The sequence below is a fragment of the Salvelinus fontinalis genome, chromosome 38 (assembly GCF_029448725.1).
Source record: "Salvelinus fontinalis isolate EN_2023a chromosome 38, ASM2944872v1, whole genome shotgun sequence".
NCBI lineage: Eukaryota > Metazoa > Chordata > Actinopteri > Salmoniformes > Salmonidae > Salvelinus > Salvelinus fontinalis.
Window position 1 is genome coordinate 32137466 of NC_074702.1, and position 26449 is coordinate 32163914.

Consider the following 26449-nt stretch of genomic DNA (forward strand, 5'->3'; position numbering starts at 1 on the left):
CTAACACGTATAGTCCCAGAAGTTAATCATCCAGCTGACAAAATTACACAAGATTTTACTTCTGGGTTAACCGAGATTACATACATTAACATAATTATTACAAATTACAACATTGTTGACAAGCATTTCAAAGTCCAAGGGTACGAGTTGGAATTCGTAACATATTTTTTTCCCCAGGAAGTAACATCATACGAATTGGATGACGTTGCACACAATTTGGGCAAAATCTTTGGGGTCCGTTTATACAAAACCTCTGTAGTACCTGCAACAGAAGAGGATGTTCTGACTACTGTTGTGGCGGATGAAGAACAGAAAGTGTGGTCGGCTTTGAAGGTACGTATAGTATGCTTTCTTAACATTACTGTTCGGGGACACAGCCTTGTGGCAGCCGCAGCCTCTGCGCTTTCCTCATTCACCTCTACAAAGGCCTTGTGCACCACCTCAGACAACTCCAGGTTGAGAAATTGCTCCTGAGCCCTTCAAAGGAGTCCATCATGCCCATGCTGACCAGAACGGCTTTCAGGTTGCATGTCTTCTCCATCTTCTGTCTGGACAAGTGCATATGTCCCACGTAGGCCAGGTCCATGCAACAAAGTTATCATACGTGAACTCCCTCACCAGTTTCTCCAGCCCAGTTTGTCCTCTATCTCTTCCTGGAGCATGCTCAGATTGCTCCAGAATCTGGCAGTTGACCTCAGGGATTAAGGTCAAGCAGAACATGCTCTCCTGATACACAATTTTCACTGACTTACTCAAATTTTCTCTCACCTTGAACGGAGCTTCTCTAGTGGATCTCTTCTTGAACTGCTTGCCTCACTTGCCCTTGAAAATAAATGACATTCACCAACAAGTTTTGGTTGTTGACAGCTCCCTTTTGCAACCGGTCCTGGAGTTTTCCCTTTTGTCTTTTTATCCACCCAGTTGTTTATGTTAACCCTAACGCATTGGACTCGAAGTCGACAGACTCGAACCTGGCACCGTAGTACTTCCTAGTTTCACAGAGGAAAGCTTTTGAAAAGGTTTTGCCAGGTTCAGTGCATGGGGGTAATGCGTACGGGGCCCAGACAGGAGTTTTCTGAACACCTTAGCTTTGTGGAGGGGCAGGGCCTCTAACATCCGTGTGGCAGTATTGCTCCTGGCTCCACTATTGGCCCCTGACCCCTCTAAACAGACGGTTGGCCAGGCTCAGTGTGTATGGGGTTTGTCTTTGTTCAGCTCAGACATTAGTTTTTTTTTAACCCATCATGGATGTCATCCTCAGCTTTGTGGAGGTGCAGCGCCTCTGACATCTGTGTAGCAGTATTGTCCTTGGCCTCAAGGAATACCATAGCCAAAGCAGAGGAGATTTGTATTTATTTTGGATCCCCATTGCAGCTACTCTTCCTGGGGTCCAACAAAATTAAGGCTGTTTATACAGTTTAAACATTACAATACATTCAGACTGTGTGACCTCAGGACCCTACTCCACCACTACCACATATATACAGTACAAAATCCATGTGTACGTGTGTGTATAATGCGTATGTTATCGTGTGTATGCATGTGTCTGTGCCTATGTTTGTGTTGCTTTACAGTCGCCGCTGTTCCATAAAGCGTTTTTTTAATCTGTTTTTTAAAATCTAATTTTACTGCTTGCATGAGTTACTTGATGTGGAATAGAGTTCCATGTAGTCATGGCTCTATGTAGTACTGTGTGCCTTCCATAGTCTGTTTTGGACTTGGGGACTGTGAAGAGACCTCTTGTGGCTTGTCTTGTGGGGTATGCATCGGTGTCTGAGCTGTGCGCCAGTAGTTTAGACTGACAGCTCGGTGCATTCAACTTGTCAATACCTCTCATAAAAACAAGCAGTGATGAAGTCAATCTCTCCTCCACTTTGAGCCAGGAGAGATTGACATGTATATTATTAATATTAGCTCTCTGTGTACATCCAAGGGCCAGCTGCCTTGTTGACAGTGCTGTCAAGAAGGTAGAGCAGTGCCTTATCATGGACATACTTCTCCCCATCTTAGCTACTGTTGTGACAATATGTTTTGACCATGCCAGTTTACAATCCAGGGTAACTCCAAGCAGTTTAGTCACCTCAACTTGCTCAATTTACACATTTATTTATTACAAGATTTAGTTGAGGTTTAGGGTTTAGTGATCCCAAATACAATGCTTTTAGTTTTAGAAATATTTAGGACAAATTTATTCCTTGCCACCCATTCTGAAACTAACTGCAACTCTTTGTTAAGTGTTGCAGTCATTTCAGTCGCTGTAGTAGCTGACATGTATAGTGTTGAGTCATCTGCATACATAGACACACTGGCTTTACTCAAAGCCAGTGGCAATTCATTAGTAAAGATTGAAAAAAGTAGTGGGCCTAGACAGCTGCCTTGGGGAATTCCTGATTCTACCTGGATTATGTTGGAGAGGCTTCCGTTAAAGAACACCCTCTGTGTTCTGTTAGACAGATAACTAACTCTTTAACCACAATATAGCAGGGGGTGTAAAGCCATAACACAAGTTTTGCCAACAGCAGACTATGATCGATAATGTGAAAAGACGCACTGAAGTCTAACAAAACAGCCCCCACAATCTTTTGTCATCAATTTCTCTCAGCCAATCATCAGTCATTTGTGTAAGTGCTGTGCTTGTTGAATGTCTTTCTCTATAAGCATGCTGAATGTTTGTTATTTGTTTACTGTGAAATAGCATTGTATCTGGTCAAACACCCTTTTTTCCCAAAGTTTACTAAGGGTTGGTAACAGGCTGATTGGTCGGATATTTGGGCCAGTAAAGGGGGCTTTACTATTCTTAGGTAGCGGAATGACTTTTGCTTCTGTCCAAGCCTGGGGGCACACACATTCTAGTGGACTTAAATATGAAAATGTGGCAAATGGGACGCTATTAACCTCAATAATTTTCCATCCAAGTTGTCAGACGGCGGTGGCTTGTCATTGTTGATAGACCATTTTTTCACCTCTTCCACACTAAGTTTACGGAATTTAAAATTACAATGCTTGTCTTTCATAATTTGGTCAGATATACTTGGATGTGTAGTGTCAGCGTTTGTTGCTGTCGTGTCATGCCTAAGTTTGCTAATCTTGTCAATGAAAAAAATAATTAAAGTAGTTGGCAATATCTGTTGGTTTTGTGATGAATGAGCGATCTGATTCAATGAATGACGGAGCTGACCTTGCCTTTTTCCGCAGAATTTAATTTAAGGTGCACCAAAGCTTTTTACTATCATTCTTTATTTCATGTATCTTTGTTTTATAGTGTAGTTTCTTCTTCTTTTTATTCAGATGATTTCTTAATTTGCAGTACGTTTGCCAATCGGTTGTGCAGCCAGACTTATTTGCCATTCCTTTTGCCTCATCCCTCGCAACCATACAATTTTTCAATTCCTCATCAATCCACGGGGATTGAAGTTTTTTCAGTCATTTTCTTAATGGGCGCGTGCTTATTAGCAACTGGAATAAGCCATTTCATAAATATGTCAAGTGCAGTGTCTGTTTGCTCCTCATTACACACCACGGACCAACATATATTCTTTACATCAATAACATAGGAATCACTACAAAACTTATTGTATTACCTCTTATACACTATATTAGGCCCAGCCTTTGGAATTTTGGTTTTCCTAGATATAGCTACTATATTGTGATTATTACATCCTATGGATTTGGATACTGCTTTCAAGCCAATATCTGCAGCGTTAGTAAAGATGTGATCAATACATGTTGATGATTTCATTCCTGTGCTGTTTGTAACTACCATGGTAGGTTGGTTGCAGGCACTGGTTACAGTTTGAAGTTTTTTCCTGAGTGGGCAGCTTGATGATAGCCAGTCAATATTTAAATCACCCAGAAAATATACTTCTCTGTTGATATCACATACGTTATCAAGCATTTCACACATGTTATCCAGACACTGACAGTTAGCACTTGGTGGTCTGTAGCAGCTTCACACCAGAATGGGCTTTTGGTGAGGCAGATGAACCTGTAGCCATATTACTTCAACAGTATTTAACATGAGATCCTCTTTAATCTTCACAGGAATGTGGTTCTGAATATAAACAGAGGAGAGAAGATGGTTTCCTTCGCTGTTCCTCTCGCTGGTCTTCTTGAAGAGAATCAGGGAGAAGTTGTCGTTTGACACAGACAGAGATGCCGTCGTAACTGTTGTGAGCGACGGGGAAGAACTGAAAATTGAACTGTTGTGAGATTTATAGAGCGGGATGTGGTCTCAAAGGTGAGGAGGAAATGCATTCAGGTCAAAAGTACAAGTGTGACGATCTTTTTTTCCCCCCCGAAGTAAAGCTCACCACTGGTGTCGTGGCCAAAGAGCTCTATTTTCATGACATTGAACAAATGTAAATGTCTGGAGTTTGCTTAACGGCATTGGCACTTGGATTAATAGGAAAAGACAACCCATACCTACTGTAAAAAATGCTGGTGGATCTTTGATGTTATGGGTCCATTTTGGTTCCACTGGTCCTGGGGCCCTTGTTAAAGGTCAACGGCATCAAGAACTTTACCCAGTACCGGAACATTTGAACCAAAAACCTGGTTGCCTCTGCCAGGAGGTTGAATGTTGGTCTCAAGTGGATCTTCCAGCAAGACCATAGCCCCAAGCACACATCAAAATCCACAAAGAAATGGTTAATTGACCACAAGATGTTGCAATGGGCATCTCAGTCTCCGGACTGGAACCCTGTTGAAAACCTATGGTTTGAATTGAATAGGGCAGTCCAGAAGCACAAAGGAAGGATATCAAGAATCTGGAAAGATTCTGTATGGAGAAATGGTCTAAGATCCCTCTTAATGTGTTCTCCAATCTCATAAAGCATTTTAGAAAACGGCTAAGTGTCGTTATTCTATCAAGGGGATAAAATAATATCATTGTTTAAAAAAAAATGTAGCATACACTATAGCTCAGTAATTGTATTATTTATTTTACGTCGTCTTTTTACCTCATCTTTAGCGAGCAAGAGAGAGAGAGATTCAACCTAACCCGCCTGAGGGAGGCCTCACCACGACAGTCATTATGTGGCTTTGTGTCCTCTCTGATTACCCTGCTTTGATTTGGAAGGAGGGCAGACTGGGTGGAACAACAATGCATGTTTACGGTGTAAAGACAGACAAATTGCTGACATCATGTCTTCATTATTATTATATCCATTTTAAGGCGTGAGAATAAAAAAAACAACATGTATAACCACCCCCTCCTTTTCAGCACCATATGTTTTTATCTTGACAACTAGGATCATAAGAGACATTGAACCATTTAAAAGGCTGCTAATGTTTCTGTTGAGGAGACAGCCAGTGGGTGCTTCCCAAATTGCACCCTATTCGCTATATAGTGCACTACTTTTGATCAGGGCTCTGATCAAAACTGGTGCACTATGTAGGGGATAAGGTGCTATTTGGAACACAACCAGTGAAATGAAGGCAAGTGAGATGGCCATGCTGAGGGATGAGCAGTGCTATATACTCCGTGAACAGGACAAGCAATTAGCCTGAATAATTACTCGCTGAAGGGGAGACATGCTTCGCTCCACTGATCAGCAAAGTTCACGCAAAGTTATAATTAACAATAACTTGTTTACAAATGAACGCACACAAACATTTGTGTACTTAAGGGCGCACAGTGTAGTTAGCGCAGATGCATCTGAGGGAGGTTGAAAAACAACAATGTCAAATGGTGGAATTATGGGCACTGGTGAGCCTTTGTCCCAGTTATCTGTCTAAGGGAGAGGGATAGAGGGAGCGAGAGAATCATCCCACTGGGCACAGACATCTAGTTTTGATTTACATTTGGTTGAGTTGTCAACTAAGGTGACTTCAACGTGACATCAACAAAACATTTCACCATGTCATTGGATTTAGGTTAAAAGTTGGGTGAAAAAAATACTAAATTCCCTTATATTTCGGACTTTTTTTCAAATCCAATCAGTTTTCCACGTTGATTCCCACTTCATCACAATGGTGTGGAAACGACGTTGATTCAACCCGTTTTTGCCCAGTATTTGACTAAAAAGTCATCATTTGAAACCTTTGCTTACATTTGTATATGATCATGTCTCTCTATTATATGTAGGAATAGTTAGGAACAGATATCCAAAATGAAAATAACTTGGAGCTGATTTCCTGGTGTTTTTAGTCTTTTATGACCAACAATTAAAATTCTGTAAAATGTCAATTGGGGAACACTGCTGTAAGCTATGTACCTTGGGCATACACACAATGATCTATTGTGTATATGCGCAAAGTACATAGCCTGCAGCAGGGAAAGTACTTTTCCCCTTGACTTTTTCCACATTTTGTTACAGCCTTACTCTAAAATTGATTAAATAAATAAAATCCTCAGCAATGTACATACAATACCCCATAATGACAAAGGTAAAATAGGTTTTTAGAAATTTTTGCAAATGTTTTAAAAACGTGAAACAAATTCAGACCATTTGCTATGAGATTAGAAATTGAGCTCAGTTGCATCCTGTTTCCATTGATCATCCTTGAGATGTTTCTACAACTTGATTGGAGTCCACCTGTGGTCAATTCAACTGATTTGACATGATTTAGAAAGGCACACACCTGTCTATATATGGTCCCACAGTTGACAGTGCATGTCAGAACAAAAACCAAGCCATGGGGTCGAAGGAATTGTCCGTAGAGCTCAGAGACAGGACTGTGTCAAGGCACAGATCTGGCGAAGGGTACCAAAACATTTCTGCAGCATTGAAGGTCCCCAGGAACACAGTGACCTCCATAATTCTTCAATGGAAAAAGTTTGGAACCACCAAGACTCTTCCTGACCAAGGCCCTAGGAAGGCCCCAGCTCTAGGGAGGTGACCAAGAAGCCGATGGTCACTCTGACAGAACTCCAGAGTTCCTCTGTGGAGATGGGAGAACTTTCCAGAAGGACAACCATCTCTGCAGCACTCCACCAATCAGGCCTTTATGGTAGAGTGGCCAGATGGAAGCCACTCCTGAGTAAAAGGCCTATGACAGCCCTCTTGGAGTTTGCCAAAAGGCACCTAAAGACTCTCAGCCAATGAGAAACAAGATTCTCTGGTCTGATGAAACCAAGATTGAAATTTTTGGCCTGAATGCCAAGCATCATGTCTGGATGAAACCTGGCATCATCCCTACGGTGAAGTATGTTGGTGGCAGCATCATGCTGTGGGGATGTTTTTCAGCGGCAGGGACTGGGAGACTAATCGAGAAAAAGATTAACGGAGCAATGTACAGAGAGATCCTTGATGAAAACCTGCTCAGGACCTCAGACTGGGACCAAGGTTCACCTTACAACAGGACAACTACCCAGAGCCCACAGCCAAGACAATGCATGAGTGGCTTTGGGACAAGTCTCTGAATGTCCTTGAGTGGCCCAGTCAGAGCCCGGACTTGAACCCGATCAAACATCTCTGGAGAGACCTGAAGATGGCGGTGCAGCGACACTTCCCAACCAACCTGACAGGGCTTGAGAGGATCTGCAGAGAAGAATGGGAGAAACTCCCTGAATACAGGTGTGTCAAGCTTGTCGTGTCATACCCAAGAAGACAGAATGCTGTAATCACTGCCAAAGGTGCTTCAAAAAGTACTGAGTAAAGGGTCTGAATACTTATGTAAATGTGATATTATGATACAAAATATAAAATTAGCAAAATGTCTAAAAACCTGTTTTTGCTTTGTCATTAATGGCGTATTGTGTGTCGATTGATGATAGGAAAACAATTTAATCAATTTTAGAAAAAGTCAAGGGGTCTAAATACTTTCACTGTATACACTAACTGACTAATAGAGGGTGCTCTGTTGAAGCCACCGTGCGTCCATCTTGGCACTCCCCCATCATTGTAGAAAATATTTAAGAAAATATAGAAATCCATTTATTAATGACTACATTTTTTTGCCACGTTATTCTATTATACACTTTTAAATGATATATATGTGTGTGTGTGTGTATATATATTTATGTGTGTGTATATATTTTTTATTTAACCTTTATTTAACTAGGCAAGTCAGTTAAGAACAAATTCTTATTTACAATGACGGCCTAGGAACAGTGGGTTTAACTGCCTTGTTCAGGGGTAGAATGACAGATTTTTACCTTGTCAGCACGGGAATTCGATCTAGCAACCTTTCGGTTACTGGCCCAACGCTCTAACCACTAGGCTACCTGCCAACCCGGCATATAAACTCAGCAATAAAAGAAACGTCCCTTTTTCAGGACCCTGTCTATCAAAGATAATTCGTAAAAATCCAAATAACTTCTCAGATCTTCATTGTAAAGGGTTTAAACACTGTGTGAACGTGCCTTAGGCATGCTGCAAGGAGGCATGAGGACTGCAGATGTGGCCAGGGCAATAAATTGCAATGTCCGTGCTGTGAGACGCCTAACTCAGCGCTACAGGGAGACAGGATGGACAGCTGATCGTCCTCGCAGTCGCAGACCACGTGTAACAACAACTGCCCGAGTTACACCAGGAACACACAATCCCTCCATCAGTGCACAGACTGTCCACAATAGGCTGAGAGAGGCTGGACTGAGGACTTGTAGGCCTGTTGTAAGGCAGGTCCTCACCAGACATCACCGGCAACAACGTTGCCTATGGGCACAAACCCACCGTCGCTGGACCAGACAGGACTGGCAAAAACTGACGAGTCGTGGTTTTGTCTCACCAGGGGTGATGGTCGAATTCGCGTTTATGGTCAAAGGAATGAGCGTTAAACCGAGGGCTGTACTGTGGAGCGGGATCGATTTGAAGGTGGAGGGTCCGTCATGGTCTGGGGTCATGGTCTGGGGCGGTGTGTCACAGCATCATTGGACTGAGCTTGTTGTCATTGCAAGCAATCTCAACGCTGTGCGTTACAGGGAAGACATCCTCCTCCCTCATGTGGTACCCTTCCTGCAGGCTCATCCTGACATGACCCTACAGCATGACAATGCCACCAGCCATACTGCTCGTTTTGTGCGTGATTTCCTGAAAGACAGGAATGTCAGTGTTCTGCCATGGCCAGCGAAGAGCCCGGATCTCAATCCCATTGAGCACGTCTGTGACCTGTTGGATCGGAGGGTGAGGGCTAAGGCCATTCCCCCCAAGAAATGTCTGGGAACTTGCAGGTGCCTTGGTGGAAGAGTGGGGTATCTCACAGCAAGAACTGACAAATCTGGTGCAGTCCATGAGGAGGAGATGCACTGCACTACTTAATGCAGCTGGTGGCCACACCAGATACTGACTTACTTTTGATTTTGACCCCCCCCCCCCCCCCCCCCCCCCCCCTTTGTTCACATGGGACACATTATTCCATTTCTGTTTGCCACATGTCTGTGGAACTTGTTCAGTTTGTCTCAGTTGTTGAATCTTATGTTCATACAAATATTTAATCATGTAAAGTTTGCTGAAAATAAACACAGTTGACAGTGGGAACACTTCTTTGCTGAATTTATATGTATATATGTGTGTGTGTGTATATACAGTCGTATGAAAACGTTTGGGCCCCCCTCTGAGGCTGCATAATAATTTACTCTGTCGTCACAGAAAATGATCACAGTGGCATGCCATTCATTTTCTAATAAAAGCTGAGTACTGGGCTATTGTCCAGACAAAGATTTTTAGTGTAGCAATATTAAGTTGTATGAAATTAAATCAGATGTGAAAAATAGGCTATGCAAAAATGTGGGCACCCTTGTCATTCTGTTGATTTGAATAACTAACTATTTAGCACTGATTAACTGGAACACACAATTGGTTTGGTGAGCTCATTAAGCCTTGAACTTCATAGACAAGTGCATCCAATCATGAGAAACGGTATTTAAGGTGGTCAATTGCAAGTTGTTGTTCTCTTTGACTCTCCTCTGAAGAGTGGCAACATGGGGGCCTCAAAACAACTCTCAAATGACCTGAAAACAAAGATTGTTCAACATTATGGTTTAGAGGAAGACTACAAAAAGCTATCGCAGAGCTTTAAGCTGTCAGTGTCCACTGTGAGGAACATAGTGAGGAAATGGAAGACCACAGGCACAGTTCTTGTTAAGGTCAGAAGTGGCAGGCCAATGTAAAATATCGGAGAGGCAAAGGCGAAGGATGGTGAGAACGGTCAAAAACAGCCCACAGACCACCTCCAAAGACCTACAACATCATTTTGCTGCAGATGGTGTCACTGTGCATCGTTCAACAATTCAGCGCACTTTGCACAAGGAGAAGCTGTATGGGAGAGTGATGCGGAAAAAGCCTTTTCTGCACACACGCCACAAACAGAGTCGCTTGAGGTATGCAAACGCACATTTGGACAAGCCAGCTTCATTTTGGAATAAGGTGCTGTGGACTGATGAAACAAAGATTGAGTTATTTGGTCATAACAAGGGACGTTATGCATGGCGGCAAAAGAACACAGCGTTCCTAGAAAAACACTTGCTACCCACAGTAAAATTTGATGGGGGTTCCATCATGCTGTGGGGCCAGTGCCGGTACTGGGAATCTTGTTAAAGTTGAGGGTCGCATGGATTCCACTCAATATCAGCAGATTCTTGGGAATAATGTTGAAGAATCAGTCACAAAGTTGAAGTTATGCCGGCACTGGATATTTCAACAAGACAACGACCCAAAACACTGCTCAAAATCTACCCGGGCATTTATGCAGAGGAACAAGTACAATGTTCTGGAATGGCCATCCCAGTCCCCAGACCTGAATATCATTGAGAATCTGTGGGATGATTTGAAGCGGGCTGTCCATGCTCGGCAACCATCAAACCTAACTGAACTGGAGATGTTTTGTAAGGAGGAATGGTCCAAAATACCTTCATCGATAATCCTGACACTCATTAGAGGCTATGGGATGTGTCTAGAGGCTGTTATTTTAACAAAAGGAGGCTCTACTAAATATTGATGTGATTTTTCTATTGGGGTGCCCAAATTTATGCACCTGTCTAATTTTGTTTTGATGCATATTGCACATTTTATGTTAATCCAATAAACCTCATTTCACTACTGAAATATTACTGTGTCCATCAGTTATTTGATAGATCAAAATGAAATTGCTGATCCAAACACCCAATTATTTATAAATGGAAATCATGGAAATTGTCAGGGGTGCCCAAACTTTTTCATACGACTATATATATATATTACAAATACACTGCTCAAAAAAATAAAGGGAACACTTAAACAACACAATGTAACTCCAAGTCAATCACACTTCTGTGAAATCAAACTGTCCACTTAGGAAGCAACACTGATTGACAATACATTTCACATGCTGTTGTGCAAATGGAATAGACAAAAGGTGGAAATTATAGGCAATTAGCAAGACACCCCCCAAAACAGGAGTGATTCTGCAGGTGGTGACCACAGACCACTTCTCAGTTCCTATGCTTCCTGGCTGATGTTTCGGTCACTTTTGAATGCTGGCGGTGCTTTCACTCTAGTGGTAGCATAAGACGGAGTCTACAACCCACACAAGTGGCTCAGGTAGTGCAGCTCATCCAGGATGGCACATCAATGCGAGCTGTGGCAAGAAGGTTTGCTGTGTCTGTCAGTGTAGTGTCCAGAGCATGGAGGCGCTACCAGGAGACAGGCCAGTACATCAGGAGACGTGGAGGAGGCCGTAGGAGGGCAACAACCCAGCAGCAGGACCGCTACCTCCGCCTTTGTGCAAGGAGGAGCACTGCCAGAGCCCTGCAAAATGACCTCCAGCAGGCCACAAATGTGCATGTGTCTGCTCAAACGGTCAGAAACAGACTCCATGAGGGTGGTATGATGCTACCACTAGAGCGAAAGCACCGCCAGCATTCAAAAGTGACCAAAACATCTGCCAGGAAGCATAGGAACTGAGAAGTGGTCTGTGGTCACCACCTGCAGAATCACTCCTTTGAAGCATAGGAACTGAGAAGTGGTCTGTGGTCACCACCTGCAGAATCACTCCTTTATTGGGGGTGTCTTGCTAATTGCCTATAATTTCCACCTTTTGTCTATTCCATTTGCACAACAGCATGTGAAATTTATTGTCAATCAGTGTTGCTTCCTAAGTGGACAGTTTGATTTCACAGAAGTGTGATCGACTTGGAGTTACATTGTGTTGTTTAAGTGTTTCCTTTATGCTTTTGAGCAGTGTATATAAAACATTTTTCTTAAAGTATGATTTTTTGAGATAACTGATGTTTCTTTCCCAACTACAACAAAAAACGACTTAAATACATGTAATTCTGTCTGAGACTTTTTATTGAAATACTGTAGAATTCAATTCATTCCTACTGTATGGAGGACTGCTCCTACTGGGGAGTGCCAATATGGCCGACTGGTGGCTTCCAAGCCTCTCAATGGCCAATACATAGCATTAGCAATCCAGGGTTTATATACATCACTGCATATACATCATGCCCATGCTTTGAGCTGACCTGTGTCGGTTTTGTACTGTATTTCAAGTTCTTTAAGCACCAGAAAGTGAAAAAAGAACACAGAGTTGAGAGAGAGGACTCTTTAATCCTCAGTAATCTCTGCTCTCCTGATACAGTCCCGCCAATAAGAACCAAATGTACCCCATATTGTTCCACTTCATGATATACAGTTGAAGTCGGAAGTTTACATACACCTTAGCCAAATACATTTAAACTCAGTTTTTCACAATTCCTGACATTTAATCCTAGTAAAAAATTCCCTGTCTTAGGTCAGTAAGGATCACCACTTTAGTTTAAGAATGTGAAATGTCAGGATAATAGTAGAGGGAATGATTTATTTCAGCTTTTATTTCTTCCATCACATTCCCAGTGGGTCAGAAGTTAACATACACTCAATTAGTATTTGGTAGCACTGCCTTTAAATTGTTTAACTTGGGTCAAACGTTTTGGCTAGCCTTCCACAATCTTCCCACAATAAGTTGGGTGAATTTTGGCCCATTCCTCCAGACTCAGCTGGTGTAATGGAGTCAGGTTTGTAGGCCTCCTTGCTCGCACACGCTTTTTCAGTTCTGCACACAAATGTTCTATAGGATTGAGGTCAGGACTTTGTGATGGCCACTCCAATACCTTGACTTTGTTGTCCTTAAGCCATTTTGCCACAGCTTTGGAAGTATGCTTGGGGTCATTGTCCATTTGGAAGACCCATTTGCGACCAAGCTTTAACTTCCTGACTGATGTCTTGAGATGTTGCTTCAATATATTCACATAACTTTCCTCCCTCTTGATGCCATCTATTTTGTAAAGTTCACCAGTCCCTCTTGCAGCAAAACACCCCCACAACATGATGATGCCACCCCTGTGCTTCATGGTTGGGATGGTGTTCTTTGGCTTGCAAGCCTCTCTCTTTTTCCTCCAAACATAACGATGGTCATTATGGCCAAACAGTTCTATTTTTGTTTCATCAGACCAGAGGTAATTTCTCCAAAAAGTACAATCTTTGTCCCCATGTGCAGTTGCAAACCGTAGTCTGGCTTTTTTATAACGGTTTTGGAGCAGTGGCTTCTTTGTTGAGCAGCCTTTCAGGTTATGTCGATATAGGACTCGTTTTACTGTTTACCTGTTTCCTCCAGCATCTTCACAAGGTCCTTTGCTGTTGTTCTGGGATTGATTTGCACTTTTCGCACCAAAGTACGTTCATCTCTAGGAGACAGAACGCGTATTCTTCCTGAGCGGTATGGCGTCTGTGTGGTCCCATGGTGTTTATACTTGCCTACTATTGTTTGTACAGATGAACGTGGTACCTTCAGGCATTTGGAAATTGCTCCCAAGGATGAACCACACTTGTGGAGGTCTACAATTTTTTTTATTAGGTCTTTGGTGATTTCTTTTGATTTTCCCATGATGTCAAGCAAAGAGGCACTGATTTTGAAGGTAGGCCTTGAAATACATCCACAGGTACACCTCCAATTGACCCAAATTATGTCAATTAGCCTATCAGAAGCTTCTAAAGCCATGACATCATTTTCTGGAATGTTCCAAGATGTTTAAAGGCACAGTCAACTTAGTTGTTAAGGCTGTCGCTTTCCTCATCCTCAGATGAGGTGAGGAGAGAAGGATCTTCTAACCAAAATGCGGGTTCAGGGAAATATGCCATCTTTATTATATATTTGACAGCAACACGAAACAAAACAAAACACTTTCAAAACTACAAAATAACAAAACGACGTAGAACGGAACCTGAACATAAACTCACATCACAAACGTAAACTCACGAACAGGAACGTTACATCAAAACACACGAACAGCCAAACAGCTCCGAAAGTGAATAACATCGACAACGACGAAGACATCACAGGAGACAATCACCCACAAACAAACAGTGAGAATGCCCTACCTAAATATGACTCTTGATTAGAGGAAAACGCAAACCACCTGCCTCTAATCAAGAGCCATACCAGGCAAACCAAAAACAACATAGAAACAGATAACATAGACTGCCCACCCAAAACTAACGCCCTGACCATAAACACATAAAAACTAACATAAATAGGTCAGGACTGTTACAGTACCCCCCCCTCAAGGTGCGAACGCCGGGCGCACCAGCACAAAGTCCAGGGGAGGGTCCGGGTGGGCAGTTGACCACGGTGGTGGTTCCGGCTCAGGACGCTGTCCCCACACCACCATAGTCACTCCCCTCTTCTGTCTACCCCCTCCACTGACCACCCTAAAACTACTTTCCCCAAAATAAACAGCCAGCACCGGGACAAGGGGCAGCACCGGGACAAGGGGTAGCACCGGGACAAGGGGCAGCACCGGGACAAGGGGCAGCACCGGGACAAGGGGCAGCACCGGGACAAGGGGCAGCACCGGGACAAGGGGCAGCACCGGAATAAGGGGCAGCACCGGAATAAGGGGCAGCACCGGAATAAGGGGCAGCACCGGGACAAGGGGCAGCACCGGGACAAGGGGCAGCACCGGGACAAGGGGCAGCACCGGGACAAGGGGCAGCACCGGGACAAGGGGCAGCACCGGGACAAGGGGCAGCACCGGGACAAGGGGCAGCACCGGGACAAGGGGCAGCACCGGGACAAGGGGCAGCACCGGGACAAGGGGCAGCACCGGGACAAGGGGCAGCACCGGGACAAGGGGCAGCACCGGGACAAGGGGCAGATCCCGGCTGAAGGACTCTGGCAGGTCCTGTTTGGACGGCTCTGGCAGGTCCTGGCTGGACGGCTCTGGCAGGTCCATGCAGGCTGACGGCTCTCGACGCTCATGGCAGGCTGACGGCTCTCTACGCTCATGGCAGGCTGACGGCTCTCGACGCTCATGGCAGGCTGACGGCTCTCGACGCTCATGGCAGGCTGACGGCTCTCGACGCTCATGGCAGACTGACGGCTCTCGACGCTCATGGCAGACTGACGGCTCTCGACGCTCATGGCAGACTGACGGCTCTCGACGCTCATGGCAGGCTGACGGCTCTCGACGCTCATGGCAGGCTGACGGCTCTCGACGCTCATGGCAGGCTGACGGCTCTCGACGCTCATGGCAGGCTGACGGCTCTCGACGCTCATGGCTCTCTGACGGCTCTGGCTGCTCATGGCTCTCTGACGACTCTGGCTGCTCATGGCTCTCTGACGGCTCTGGCTGCTCATGGCTCTCTGACGGCTCTGGCTGCTCATGGCTCTCTGACGGCTCTGGCTGCTCATGGCTCGCTGGCGGCTCTGGCAGATCCTGTCTGGTTGGCGGCTCTGGCAGATCCTGTCTGGTTGGCGGCTCTGGCAGATCCTGTCTGGTTGGCGGCTCTGGCAGATCCTGTCTGGTTGGCGGCTCTGGCAGATCCTGTCTGGTTGGCGGCTCTGGCAGATCCTGTCTGGTTGGCGGCTCTGGCAGATCCTGTCTGGCTGACGGCTCTAGCGGCTCCTGTCTGGCTGACGGCTCTAGCGGCTCCTGTCTGGCTGACGGCTCTAGCGGCTCCTGTCTGGCGGATGGCTCTGTAGGCTCATGGCAGACGGGCGGCTTTGCAGGCTCATGGCAGACGGGCGGCTTTGCAGGCTCATGGCAGACGGATGGCTCAGACGGCGCTGGGGAGACGGATGGCTCAGACGGCGCTGGAGAGACGGATGGCTCAGATGGCGCTGGGGAGACGGATGGCTCAGATGGCGCTGGGGAGACGGATGGCTCAGATGGCGCTGGGGAGACGGATGGCTCAGATGGCGCTGGGGAGACGGATAGCTCTGTAGGGAGGAGAAGGAGAGACAGCCTGGTGCGTGGTCTAGGCACCGGCTGCGCTGGAGAGGAGGAAACAGCAGGAGAGAGAACCCGGAGAGACAGCCTGGTACGGGGGGCTGCCACCGGAGGACTGGTACATGGAGGTGGCACCGGGTCTACCGGACCGTGAAGGAGGACACGTGCTCTTGAGCACCGAGCCTCCCCAACCCTACCAGGTTGAATGAACCCCGTAGCCCTGCCAGTGCGGCGAGGTGGAATAGCCCACACTGGGCTATGCAGGCGAACCGGGGACACCACCTGTAAGGCTGGTGCCATGTACACCGGCCCGAGGAGACGTACTGGAGACCAGCTACGTTGGGCCGGCTTCATGGCACCCGGCTCGATGCCCAACCTAGCCCTCCCAGTGCGGCAAGGTGGAATAGCCCGCACTGGGCTAAGCACGCGTACTGGGGACACCGTGCGCTTTACCGCATAACACGGTGTCTTACCAGTACGACGCCTTCTACCTCCACGGTAAGCACGGGGAGTTTGCTCGGGTATCCTACCCGGCTTTGCCACACTCCTCGTGTGCCCCCCCCCAAGAAATTTTTTGGTCTTACTCACGGGCTCCCAACCGCGTCGTCGCGCTGCCTCCTCATACCAGCGCCGCTCAGCCTTCGCTGCTTCCAATTCCTCCTTTGGACGGCGATATTCCCCTGGTTGAGCCCAAGGTCCTCTACCGTCCAAGATCTCCTCCCAAGTCCAGAAGTTCCTGTTGCTCCGTCGAGCATTCCCATACCGCTTGGTCACTGTTTGTTGGTGGGTGATTCTGTTAAGGCTGTCGCTTTCCTCATCCTCAGATGAGGTGAGGAGAGAAGGATCTTCTAACCAAAATGCGGGTTCAGGGAAATATGCCATCTTTATTATATATTTGACAGCAACACGAAACAAAACAAAACACTTTCAAAACTACAAAATAACAAAACGACGTAGAACGGAACCTGAACATAAACTCACATCACAAACGTAAACTCACGAACAGGAACGTTACATCAAAACACACGAACAGCCAAACAGCTCCGAAAGTGAATAACATCGACAACGACGAAGACATCACAGGAGACAATCACCCACAAACAAACAGTGAGAATGCCCTACCTAAATATGACTCTTGATTAGAGGAAAACGCAAACCACCTGCCTCTAATCAAGAGCCATACCAGGCAAACCAAAAACAACATAGAAACAGATAACATAGACTGCCCACCCAAAACTAACGCCCTGACCATAAACACATAAAAACTAACATAAATAGGTCAGGACTGTTACATTAGTGTATGTAAACTTCTGACCCACTGGAATTGTGATACAGTGAATTATAAGTGAAATAATCTGTCTGTAAGCAATTGTTGGAAAAATTACCTGTGTTATGCGCAAAGTAGATGTCCTAACCGATTTGCCAAAACTTTTGTTAACAATAAATTTGCTTGTTAACAATAAATATGTGGAGTGGTTGAAAAACAAGTTTTTATAACTCCAACCTATGTGTATGTAAACTTCCGACTTCAACTGTAGGTATCAAACTTGGTACACTAATACTAGATACCTTTTAAGAACATTTTAAAGATTGGAGGCAGCAGGGTGCGAATTATGGCGTATCCCCTGAATGAAACATTAGCTCCCCTAAATGCAACAAAAGTCAAACTTTGGTTGGGGGGGTCTCTAAATAATGTTAATTTTACGATTATCCTATTTGTTTAAAATGCAGTGGGAAATATGTTTTACTGTGGTAAATATGAAAATAAATGCTTCCAAATGAAACTAACACCCCCACCTCTCTGTCATGGTTTAAACCATTTATTTCTAGGTGGCTCCACAAACAGTCTCCTGGTCCACTGCCTGTCCACTCCGTATAAAAATAGCCTTTATTTTAATGCATTTAAGCAAAAACGCCCACAGTCAACAAGCTAGGTAAGAGATCATTATTAAATATGTTTAAGTGATTCAAAAGACTGATCTAGATCAAAGGTAATTGAATAATAAATATTGTGTTGCACCTTTTACCGAATAGCCTAACAAATGAACAACTCTTGATAAAGACTTTTGATTGTCTTTATTAAGTCAAATTTCAGCCAGGCCGACCAGCCAGCCCGAGCTGCCTGCACGCACAACCCCCACCAATCTAGACAATAACTCTCCCCCCAAAAAATTCCTTCACAGTTCATACCTTACATTTTTGGGGGAAAACAAACTAAACAAAAAAAAACTACATACACCTCAAATATACATGAACACACAGAAACCTAAAAAAAAGACCTTGCACACAATATAGCTGGGTCGCCCCGTCCTGTCCCTAGGGATCCACTACCCTGCAGCGCCCCAACATACCCCACTCACCTTTAGGATCTTAGTCAAACATTCATATTGGTTTCGGGTGTGTTTGGCAAAAGCCAGAGTGATAACCCACAGGATGGCAGACCACCAGGGCCAGGACTGAGCAGCCCAGCAGCTAGGGATTGCCTAAATACATATCTCCCCCTTTTCAATACAGACTCCTTTAGTCGTACTGTTTAGTCGTACTGTATTCCATACAAGGCACCCAGACCTAACGAAAGTTTCCCAGTATACCCTTAATCTAGTAATAAATCAAATCTAGGGATACATGACTTGACATTGTGGGAGGATAAACAATCCTTCCAATAAACGGCAATGCATTTCTTAGCAGCTATAAATGCTTGGTTACACAGTTTCTTAAGATAAGTCTCCAGAATCAACATTTCCAAGCAAACAAAAACCGGGAGAAGGGAGAATCTGTAGACATGCTGAGATAAAAGACCATACTCTTTGCCAGAATTCAGCCAGCCTTCATAAGACCGTAATATATGCAAATATGTCCCCTTTTGTGTTTTACACCTCCAGCGGAGGACTTACATTTCTGAGTGCATGTAATTCAGTTTCAATGGCATATGGAATGTTCTACGGACGGTCTTCAACTGCAGTCATTTATGTCTGAGATGATATGAACATGACTGGGCATTCAAACACATCTGTAGCGATTCTCTTTCAACCCTTGATACATTTTGGAAATCAACTTTGGAGGTTTGTCAGACTGCCTTAAAATAACACCTGGCTCGTCCAGTGTTTACTGCACAGAGAGACTAACGTTTTGCATCTGCAAAAATTCACCTCACCTCTGTCACAAACTGGTCTTCCCTGGCTGCCTGACCCTGCTGAAACCCCTGTCACCATCTGATCCTCCTAAAATGAGGTATGACAAACAATTACCTTGGTGTACATTTATACATAATATTATCCAAGAATATAATCAATGGTTCAATAATTGAAATGACCATTATTCCCAGTTCCCAGACCGTAGCTTTTAAACTTAAACTGCTGTCCTGTGGCTACTGTAGGTCTACCCATCAATTCAAGATGGAACGTTGTATCATTCACTGTTATTGTTAATAAAGGCTTACTGCAAAATTCACCTGAGCTCCGTAGACTGATCTTCCCTTGCTGTCTGACCCTGCTGGGAACACTATCGCCCTCTGATCCTGCTAAGACATGATGAGTGTAGCGTTGTGTACTGACTGCACTGGATCGCTGCATCCCCACTGAATGCCTGCGGGACCCAACGGAGATCATTGTGGCGCGGTCTGTATTTGTCATGCTGCGGGCGGGAGCGGGCTGTCAGACGACTTTGGGATGAACATATTTTGTTGTCCCACAGATTATTTGGAACGGTCCTCTTTCTGCTTTGTATGCATTAGCCTACATATTGTATTAAAAGCACTTTTTTTTGTTGCATTATTCACACACTCAGAATTCACTGCTTCAACTTAATGGTGAGCAAGCCTTTTTCTACAAATATTGATTACCCATTTGTCTCTGCCTGCAAATCGTCCTCCTATAAAGGTAGGCTATATCCTAGAGGACTGTGCAAAGCATAGCGAGTGTTGCTGTCATCATCCTTGCTGCCTCCAGTTCAGTAGCCATACCTGCAAGATCAGGTGTTCTCAATTAAATAGTAGGCTATAGCCTATTCATGGGCGGGGAATAACAGAGCAGTTATCTTTCCAAGGAAATGTTATTCCTAAATAAGCCTATGACTAGGCCATAGTTTACTACATTGCCTAGAAATAGGCCTAAATGTTGATCACTCATATTCAGTGGCGATTTTAGCATGTAAATCTTCGTGGGGTCCAAAAATTTGGGATGAATGCCAGCAAAGCCACAACACTAAACAATACATGAATTGCACTCAAACGGTGCCCACCAACTGTTAGGGCTTACCTAAATCTGTCCCAACAGCAGAGTCCCAACAGGCTATCGCTATCTGACTGATAACTAGAGGCTAGAGCTGACCTGGCTGTGGTAGCTACTAGCTAGCGTAGCTTATTCATTCACCTCAGTCGAGAGGGGATGACACATTAGCTAACATTACATGTCAGGTTACAATACTTGCTCAGCACTGTTCTGTTAAGTTAAACATTGGTGACCTTGCCAGCTATATCAGTCAACTAAAGGATAGACAATTTCTGCTCTGCTTGCTTTTACAACTCGGTGAAAGAACGCTACACATACACACGGAACTATTCTCAACTCTCCAATGCTGGTCCAGCCAGCCTTCCAGAAGCTTTGCCTTCACACAGCCTGTCAGCCCGCTCTGTGGTGTCCACAAGTGGTCCTAAATCTAGCCGGCTGAACACTCCAAACAGCCTACCTGACTTCTCAGGGGTGTCTGCATGGTCCTAAAGCACCCCATCGCCTCTTTTGAATCCCATGCAATGATAAAACTGGGGAGGGACAAAAATGCAATTTCAGACTAGCCACCCTGTATTGTTTCTATCGGAGCATATTTATCGTATGCCACGCGTTGTTTGATTTTGGCCGCATCATGAGAAAAAAAAAAGCTAACATTCAGCACAATCATCCTTAAATTACGTGGTGTTTTTGGTCCTACAGTAACGGTATAGTATGCTATTATATTCAGGCTGTTATGTAGAATACTTATTAATCATTCAGTAAGTGATGTGAGACAGTAATTCATTGCTCCGGTGTGCTCCAGCAGCACTACACCCTTGATTATACTCAGGATTCCAAAATGACCACCAACCAGCTCCAAAGGGCCGTAATGAACAGGATTCACATGGCCATATCTCAATAAATAATTGTTAGGCCTACATACAGCCCAATGATGCCTTAAAATATTTGAGGGGGTCTGGAGAACACAATAAAATGGCCCAAGTATGCCATATACTGTATATGTATCCTTTAAATATTTGGTAGAAAAGTGGTGAAGAAGTGCCCAAAAATCTACCAAAATTACACATTTTTTACGTACTAGAACTCTACGTAAGTGATAATGCCGTCGAAACCGGTGTTTGGAGGATATATTGGCATGGGTGTTAGGCCCGAGATGAAGTCGCGGGCTGGCAAACCTTGCCAATATATATCCAATTGCGATCTTGTCTCATCGCTGCAACTCCCCAACGGGTTCAGGAGAGGTGAAGGTCGAGTCATGCGTCCTCCGAAACATGACCCATCAAACCAAGCTCCTTAACCACACGCCCGCTTAACCTGAAAGCAAGCCGCACCAATGTGTCGGAGGGAACATCGTCAGCGTGCAGGCGCCCGGCCACCACAAGGAGTCGCTAGAGCGTAATGAACCAAGTAAAGACCCCCCCGGCCAAACCCTCCCCTAACCCGTGCACCGCCCTATGGGACTCCCGGTCAAGGCCGGCTGTGACACAGCCTGCGATCAAACCCGGGTCTGTAGTGACGCCTCAAGCGCTGCACCACTCGGGAGAAATGTTAGTCTAAAAGAAATGTAAGATAATGTTTAGATGCTTTTTATAGTGGTGATCAAGTTTATAAATTGCCTGGCTGGGCTGATGAGACAGTGGATTACGCAGTCAGATGGAACAGAGTAAATAGCCATTTAACGTCATAGATTTAGCCGCTGGTAACTTGCTGGAATGCAGTTTTAAGCAATCAGCCTTCAACCCACCCGTTGTATAACTTAATGTACGGGATGAACTACTAAGCCTACATTAATTATTAAGCAAGCACTGTTTTGGTACATGTTATATATTCTAATCCACAGATATCACACTTTTGAAATTTTATCCTCAATCGAAGAATGAAAAATATGTTTATAAATCAGTGATTTGGACATCATTTTGGGCATATTTTTGGTCATATTTTCTAAAACGTAATTTAATATGAAACTTACTAATTAAGTTATGGCCAATTCAAATTACAGAACAGTAATTTTAAGAGACAGGTGTGTGTAATGATGGGGAGCAGGTGTGCTCTCTGACGCGTGACTCCAACCGCAGGATGACGTGGGCCAGGGGGACAGCCCCGAAAGTAAGGAGCGGGCCGGTCTGGACGCCAGAGATGGAAGTCTCGGACGATGTTGGGGTCCAGGATGTCGGCTGTCGGGACCCAACAGCGCTCCTCTGGGCTGTACCCCTCCCAGTCCACCAGGTACTGGAGCCGACCCCCCCGACGTCGGGAGTCCAGAAGAAACCTGACGGCATAGATTTTTAAGGTCTCCAGGTCTCTCCTGGACTCCTGACATTGTGGGGGTCGGCTCCAGTACCTGGTCGACTGGGAGGGGTGCGGCCCAGAGGAGCGCTGTTGGGTCCCATCGATGTCCATGGGAAGCGGAGGGGTGTTGAAGGGGACGGCACCAGCCAGGGGACCAGGAACCACCGGTCTGGGTAGGGAAACATAAAAAGAGGGTGAGATCGGGTAGTTGATGTCACCTCATTGACCCTCTGAAGGACCTTGAAGGGCCCCACAAACCGGGGGTGGTTAGCCAGATGTGAGCACCAGGATGGAACACGGGAGCCTCACCAATATGTGTGAAATGCTTGATAATGTATGTGATATCAACAGAGAAGTATATCTTCTGGGTGATTTAAATATTGACTGGCTATCATCAAGCTGTCCACTCAGGAAAAAAACTTCAAACTGTAACCAATGCCTGCAACCTGGTTCAGATTATCAGTCAACCTACCATGGTAGTTACAAACAGCACAGGAATTAAATCAACAAGTATTGATCACATTTTTACTAACGCTGCAGATATTTGCTTGAAAGCAGTATCTGAATCCATAGGATGTAATATTCACAATATAAATCGCCATATCTAGGAATACCAAAGTTCCAAAGTCTGGGCCTAATATAGTGTATGAGGTCATACAATAAGTTGTGTAGTGATTCATATGTTGATGATGTAAAGAATATTTTCTGCTCTGTGATGTGTAATGAGGAGCAACCAGACGCTGCACTTGACACATTTATGAAACTACTTATTGCAGTTACTAATAAGCACGCACCCATTAAGAAAATGACTGTAAAACTGTTAAATCCCCTTGGATTGATGAGGAATTGAAAAATGGTATGGTTGAGAGGGATGAGGCAAAAGGTATGGCAATTAAGTCTGAATGGCAAACATACTGCAAATTAAGAAATCATGTGACTAAACTTAATAAAAATAAACTACACTATGAAACAAAGATACATTATATAAAGAATAATAGTAAAAAGCTTTGGGGCACCTTAAATTAAACTCTGGGGAAAAAAGCCAACTCGGCTCCTTCATTCATTGAATCAGATGGCTAATTTATCACAAAACAACTGATATTGCCAACTACTTTAATGACTTTTTCATTGGCAAGATAAGCAAACTTAGGAATGACATGCCAGCAACACTACACATCCAAGTATATCTCACCAAATTATAAAAGACAGGATTTGTACTTTTGAATTCCGTAAAGTCAGTGTGGGAGAGGTGAAAAAATGGTTGTCTATCAACAATGACAAGCCACCGGGGTCTGACAATCTGAGGATAATAGCAAACAATATTGCCACTCCTATTTGACACATCTTCAATTTAAGCCTACTAGAGAGCATGTGCCCTCAAGCCTGGAGGGAAGATAAAGCCATTCCGCTATCCAAGAATAGTAAAGTCCCCTTTGCTGGCTCAAATAGCCGACCAATCAGCCTGTTACCAACCCTTAGTAAACTTCTGGGAAAAATTGTGCTTGACCAGATACAATACTATTTCACAGTAAACAAATTAACAGAATTTCAGCATGCTTAAGGGGAAGGACATTCAACAAGCACAGCACTTACACAAATGATTGATGATTGGCTGAGAGAAATTGATGATAAAAATATTGTGGGGGCTGTCTGGTTAGACTTCAGTGCAGCTTTTGACATTATTGATCCTAGTCTGCTTCTGGAAAAACTTGTGTTATGGTTTTACACAGCCTGCTATATTTTGGATAAAGAGTTACTTGTCTAACAGAACACAGAGGGTGTTCTTCAATGGAAGCCTATCAAATATAATCCAGTCAGAATCAGGAATTCCCCAGGGTAGCTGTTTAGGCCCCTGCTTTTATTCTTTTTTACTAATGACATGACACTGACTAAGGCCAGAGTTTCTATGTATGCGGATGACTCAACACTCTACACGTCAGCTGCTACAGCGACTGAAATGACCCTCCTGCATGCGTATCAGATTGATCAGTTTAGTAAACAAAACTGGCCCCGCAGAGCTCCTCTATGGCCTTGGTTTCAACCACCGACAGAGGGTAGACGCAGCTGTATGGAAGCGCAGAGTATGCAAGCAGGTCGATGGTACTGTCCCAGGGGTGATGAAGAGGGAGACAGGAGGCTCGGGTCTAGGAGAAAACCTCCTGGAGATCCTGGTAAACCTCTGGGAGTTCGGGCTGGAGGGCTACCACAGGACTCTCAACTGACGTTGAACCACAGGGTAAGGGAAAGCAGGTCTTCCGACATCCTCGACCAGGAGATGGTGGGGTCATGACATTGGGGCCACGGGAGGCCAAGGATGACTTTGTGTACTAGTGTGTTGATGATGAGGAAGGGAAGGCTTTCTTGGTGCTGGGGTCCCACGGTGAGGGTGAGTGGTGCTGGGATGTGCATGATTGTGCCAGATCCCAATGGTCGATTATCCAAGGCTTGGACAGGAAAAGGAGAGGAGAGCGGGTGCAAGGTGGTGTTCAGGGAGGAGGCCGAAGAACGCCCTGAACAGAGCCATGAACTTCTCGTGGGAACCCAGCACTTCCTCTCCTGTCTCCCGGACGGCTGTACCCCACTCCAACGCCCGCCCGTCAGCAGGGAAATGGCCGTGACAATCTTGGACCTCAGTGGTAGGGGCTCCCATCTGATGGGTGAAATAGAGGGAGTACTGGAGTAGGAAGCCACGGTATTTGGATGGAGTCCCATCATACGAGCATCGCTGACCTGGACGGATTGCTGGGTGGGCTGGGACGACTTGTGGTAGGAGGCCCTCCACTAGTTGGAGGTGAATCCTCTCGGGTGGTGTCGAGGTGGTGGAGGACGAAGAGGACCTCATCCATAGCCGCGCCCAGTTGCGCCAGCTGATCGTGGTGTTGGCGGAGTAGGTGTCCCTGTTCGTCGACCGTCTGGGAGATGTCCTTTTCTTCTGCTGCTTCCATATGGTGAGGCAGTATTCTGTCACGTTTGGAGTCAGGAAGCAGGTGCAGAAGTTGAGTTTAATGATAAGAAAGGCAGATAGAGAAGGCAGGAGAACGTGGCCTTTCCGTTCCAAATGAAATGTTGATTCCCCGTACCTGCTTCTCATCTCCAGCGTTGGTTCTTACACTGCCTGACTACTAAGGGCTAAATAAAGGGAAAGTAATCAAGGTGATGATGAGGTCCAGGTGTGCATAATGATCGGGAGCAGGTTTGTGTAATGATGATGCCAGGACCGGTGGTTAGTAGACCGAGCGCTGGAGAGGGAGTAGGCGTGACAGGATGGCAGCGTTTTATTAAATTGACCACACTGGTTGACTGACGGGCTTCCCATTTTTGCCTCCATCTTTAAAATGCTCCTTTAGGTATGTATTATATTGTATCATAAAATGTAACAATTATTTCACCTATCTGCTGGACTAACACAGATTCAACCACAAAGACCAGGGAGGTTTTCCAATGCTGTGCTAAGGAGGGCACCTATTGTTAAAATTCACCTTGTTCAAGAGAGATTTACACGGTTATCAAAACATCACGCCAGGGTAAGCCTACACGAAGCAAAGCCCTTATGTGCGTTTCTAAAATCCCCCATGGGAAAAATGAATGGTGGAAAAATTATAGGAACCATTTCTCTGTTTGACTGCTAGGTTTTATGGGTATTATTACTCATACTGTGGTACTCTATAGAGTGTAGGCCAGTGACACAAAATCACAGTTTACTCTATTTAAATTCAGGCTGTAACACAACAAAATGTGGAAAAAGTTGAGGGGTGTGAATACTTTCTGAAGGCACTGCATGTCTTTTGCCACAATGTAACAA

The 26449-nt window shown here is 44.9% G+C and overlaps 1 pseudogene; it reads right to left on the reverse strand.

The window, feature by feature from the left end:
- On the reverse strand, positions 1-25056 carry LOC129837575 (leukocyte elastase inhibitor-like; annotated as a pseudogene).
- Between the last annotated feature and the right edge of the window lie 1393 nt (positions 25057-26449).